Source organism: Centruroides sculpturatus, unplaced genomic scaffold (assembly GCF_000671375.1).
Source record: "Centruroides sculpturatus isolate CEXI.00-Female unplaced genomic scaffold, Cexi_2.0 scaffold2081, whole genome shotgun sequence".
NCBI lineage: Eukaryota > Metazoa > Arthropoda > Arachnida > Scorpiones > Buthidae > Centruroides > Centruroides sculpturatus.
The window spans coordinates 42,020-47,541 of NW_019386607.1; positions in this window are offsets into that span (position 1 = coordinate 42,020).

A 5,522-nucleotide genomic window follows, 5' to 3' on the forward strand; every position below is an offset into this window, starting at 1 on the left:
TAAGGATTTTTTATTCAAATAGAAGAGACATACATTCAAATTACGTATACAACAGCTACCACGTCTTACATTGGGAATAATAAAAATGTTTCATGTATTGAGTATTATGTACAGCGTGCGTAGCTTCAGCCGTTTTTATTTTAAAATCGTAAAATCTCGGCCACCGATAATCAGAAATTATGATTTTATTTGTTATTTTGATACTTTTCTTTCTTTGTAATGTTTTATTTACTTCATTTTCCTGTAATTAGAGACGATATTGCTTTAAAATAAACAGATCAGGTCTCATTCGCCAATAGATTATCTCAACTTTCACCGATTGTCATCGGTTCCTTTGTAATCGGATAGGAATTCACCCTGTTTCAAAGTTCAGTGTTAAGTGTTTATGTTTATTGCTTTTGCGGTAATATGAGTTACATAAACTTTCCTTTAATCGTACAAAACTTTCTTGTTCGATATCTTTCCAAATGAATTTTTGATTGGTTCTAAGTAAACAAAATAATGGTGTGGCGATAGTTGAGAAATCCTTTATAAATCGTCTGAAAGATCCACACATTCCTAAGAAGAATCGAAGTTCTTTCACCGTAGTGGGTACTTTCATTTCAGTAATTGCTATTATTTTCTCTGGGTCGGTTTTACCACCTACATCTTCAACGATGTATCCAAGAAACTTGATATGATTAGTGGCAAATATGCATTTTTCAGGTTTAGCTTTCAATTGAGCATTTCTAAATCTTTCGAACAGTTCGTTTAGTAATTTTAGATGTGATGGGAGGTCTTTGAAAAGTGCTATAGTATCGTCGATATATGTAAGGGCCTCCTTCCACTTTAGATCACCTAAAACCTGATCAAATATTTTCTGACATGTGACTGGGTCTCCTTTTAAACCGAATGGTATCTTCAAAAACTCATATATGCAATCTGGGATTATAAATGCAGACTTACATATATCATTTTCAGCCATGGGTATCTGCCAAAATCCAGGGGCTAAATCTATTACCGAATAGAGTTTGTTCCTTCCCAAGATTTCTAACGCATCATCTATACGAGGTAGGGGATAAGTATCTGAGACTGTGAGACTATTCAGACAACGATAATCCACACATAACGGATGTTTCTCGTCTTTCTTTGGTACTAGCACTATAGGTGATGCCCAAGGACTCTTTGATGGCCTAATTATACCAGCTTGAAGCATTTGTTCTACTAAATCTCTGAGAATTTCTCGTTAATATGGAGACATTCTGTAAGCGTTTTGCTTAATTGGCTTGACATCAGACTGTGTTACTATTTCATGGAATCCTAGAGTGCATACTCCAAGATCGAAACTGTTTTTGGCAAATACGTCTAGGTTTTTTTCTCAATACCTCCTCTATTTGTTTTACAGAATTGTCAGATAAATCATTCCCGATATTAAAAGCAAATGACTCTATGTTTAGTTTCCGATAAGAATGAACGAATAAGCTAACATTTCTTTCCTTCAACGGGTTAGCGTTTGGCCTAATAGTATTCCAATCTGTTCTATTACTGTCCGATTGTGATGATAAACACAAGTTAATAAAGGAATATTCTTCACGTGGTTTCCCTTTGGCAACTGTAGATTCTGCTGGGAGTAAAACAGGAGTTGGAGTGCTATTTAATACTAGAATTATACATTCATTGTTTCTCACATCACAAATACCTAATAAAACATTGATACCATTCTCGCCCATTTCGTGCTTTATTTCTACTGTACCCTGTTTAATTGGACAGTGAACTTTTACAGCACGCATAGTAAAAGCATTCACAAGTGTTTCTTCGGTGGTACGGAATTTTGCGTTGCTATGATGTAAAAGGGGCGTTTGAATTTGACTTATACAATTCTCTCCCATTGGCACTATAAATAAGTTGTCTCTGAAGTTGATGGTTGCTTTCATTTATTCACAAAAGTCACTACCTAGTAATAAATTATGTGAAAAATTTTCCAATACTACAAACACAAATTCAATACTATTTCCCATTATTTGTAGTCTACACATACAAGTAAGTACCTTCACACTCTATCTTTCTATTATCTGCTACAATTAGTTTAATAGATTTAGGACATAATTTTAGTTTTAATTCTATACATAGTTTTCGGCTTATCAATGATTTCTCTCAGGCCGTATCAATGATGGCACTAAACGGAGATCCTTCGATTTCCAAATAAATAGTGTGTAACTTTGATTTCGAAATTGCAAGACACACTAAAAGATAAGGAGGGATTCTAGCAGCTTGAAAACAGGGATCTCCCTTAGGAGCCCGATCCATTAGTTTTTTGTTCCTCATTTTGATTTTCGAATTTATCCATGAGTTGGTGCAATTTTCGAATGCATAAAATTTTGGATATTTACAACTTTTCTTATAATGACCTCTTTTCCAACAGTTATGGCAAATAATATCGTGAGAACTTTCTTCTGAGACCGTCTGATTTCGAGATATAGCAAGTTCTGGTTGTATGTCATTGTTTCTATTGTTAGTCCTCCTAAAGGTTCTAGAACGATTATTGTATACGGATTTTCTTTCACGGTCCATTAGTTCAGGATTTTGACAACTCGATTGTTTTTTGTAAAAATGGTTGTAAGGCTTAGGCGACCTTGAAACTCCATTAGGCCTGTTTGAACATTCACCTACACTGAAACTTTTGTAGTATTTTTCGCGCTCTCTCTTTGTTATCAAGTCTAATTCCATAATGGCGTTGGTATAATCTTCTAAGGTATGGAATGTTTTATTTGCAATAGACATTCTTTCTTCCTTTTGCAGACCATTGTTTAATAGTTCTATTTTTTCTATCTCCGAATATTCATGATTTAAAGAATTAATTAATTCTAATTTATCTAACACATAAGAAAAGGTCGATTATAATTTCCTTTGAATTCTGTCATACATTTTAATTGTTTTCTTCACAGTGGAATCTGTTTTATACCATTTCTTAATCTGTGCTTTCAATCTAGTCCAGGGTTATTCATATCCTTTGCCTCTTCTAGCCTAATTCTTTTTACCAAATCTATATCTGATCGTAACTTTAGTGTGGAAATAAATGTTGTATCGTCTAATTCGAAACATTCCTTTATCCCTTGCAGCTTTTCCAGCCAAATATTTATATTTCGTGAATCAAAAACAGGCCAAGATATTAACTTTTGTGGAATAGTAGAACCTTTCGTAAGTGAAAGACTGATCGAAAGATGTGAGTCAGCACATTTCGCACTTACAAACGTATTTTCAAGTTTATTAAATCTATTTTCGAATTCCTCCCTAATTTGGTTTATTAGATTTATCATCAGGTTAATAGGAGAAACAGACGAAACGTCGGACTTTCTATCATCCTCTAGAACAGTAGGGGAAGGTTCATGTTCCATTCCCGAGTTTTCGATGTTCCTGCGTCTATTTTTTTTCTTTTTTCTCAAGTCTGACCCTGCAGTTCCTTTCGTACCGCGCAGGGTTAATCTCGCAACGACTTCCGTTTCCGTGGCTAGCGGTCTTCTGCCTTAGGGGCGTTTAGTCATAATCCCACGAACAACAGCTTCACGCTACTGGCTACTTGACCAAGCACATGTACTGTACAGTACAAAGTGTCCGTTACACTGTGTTAAAGCAAAATTACATACGAGTATTTGTTTGTTCTCGTAATGTATTAAAGTCTTTAGTGAGTTTCAACCGCATTATAAAGATACAGTTTTTACGGAAAAAAGTCTTAAGTTTAAAAATAACACTTTTGAAATTAATTCTCACAAATATTTTACGATTGCAAAATTTCAGATTAGATGTAAACAAGTTCGCAAACGTTTGTAACAATAGACGAAACACACATTATGCAAAACAGAAGCGATGGGGTTTAGCTTAAAGAAAACTTTTCAATATATCTATAAACTATTATCGTGGTTTCAATGTTATTATTTCTTATTTTTTAAGTCAATTGTTTTGTTTTCTTTGGCATTGGATGTGTCTTTTCATATATATTTTAATACTACGATGTATAAAAATACACAATACGAATTCTTAATAAATTAATAAACCGTAATAAGCGTTATATTACATAAAGACTACGCTATACAGTTATAGTTGGCCAAAATGCATATTTTTTTGAATAAATGAATAATTTTATTGGTATGTAATTATACGTAAGGCGTTTTCTTACATGTTTTCTGTACCGTTTTCCTCACACCCTCGTCTAAAGGAGGAAATCAAATTTCTTTCTTCGTATTGTCGATTGTAGGATCAATAGTAGTTGGACGTTGTTCTGTTCTTGTAAGTTTAATCTTCACTTTTGTAATATCTGTTTTTAAACTGAGGATAACATTCTTCTCTGTGATTCATTTATCGAGAATTTTGCGGTAAAACTTGTAAGTCATGTTTTGTTTGGATAGATATGACCTGGTTATTTCAAAATGGTGGAATTTCACGTTATCCATTATTAAGCAAAATCTCGGTAATTGACTTTTTAGATTATCGCCATTGTCTACAGAAACGAAATAAATAATTAGGCATTGTAAGACCCTCTTATAGTGTTATATTTAACAACGTTTGTGGGTACCGAAGCAACTAAAAAACTTTCATTTATTTTCAATTCGACAGACAAGTTATTGTTGTTAACATGTACACAACAATAACCTGTCAGTAATGTCTATACCTGTACAAAAACGACCCAGTTTACTACAAGAAAAATAATTATAAATTTTTAGCTCATGCTAATGAGCCTACACACTTTAGATAGGCAGAGGATTGGCGACTGCTACTAAAGCCGTATCGAAAAGGGATCGGGCGCGAACACTAGTCAAAAGATGGCAAACTGACGATGACGACGAACTCTGTCTCATCGTCAGACCTTGCCTTTTATTTGGGTGTCCTTCCTGTTTTCTCTTTGCCCTTCTTTAGCAATATTGCAACCCCTATGTTCGGTAGCAAATTCTTGTCGCCAAGTTCCTGGTGACACATTCGATGTTTCATCTTGAAAGGGAAGTAACTCCATAAAGGACTAAAATCATATCCTTTACAATTTTAACAATTGTAGGAAAAATTATGTCAAGTTTTAATCTCAAAATTTAAATTTTCACCCGCGAATTGTTTGTCATGTTCAGGATCTCACATACACCTCCACTTGGTTTACCAATACTGTACTGTCTACAAGCTTTTATTACCATTATTTTTCTTTATCAATAAAGTTTCGACAGCTTCATTATCACGTTTCAATTAAAAAATTTAATTAATTAAATTTTAGAACTCTGTAATATCTGTTTTATTCTTTAAACAAGATTTATTATAAAATTCTATTTTAAAATTATTCTCAACTTCGGCGGATCACGCATGGACAGGTTTCCTGGCGCTATAAATGGAGCATTGAAAGGATTGCTGTTATAAAAAGTGTGATTAAAGTGTTTTGAATTTATATTTGTCTCCTAATTAAAACAGAGTACATAAGACGAAACTTAGTCTTAGAAGAGCTCGTTTTCTTTTGGAAAATTATCGCATATGTTTAAAATAAAACGAATTTGTTTGCAATAAGAAAT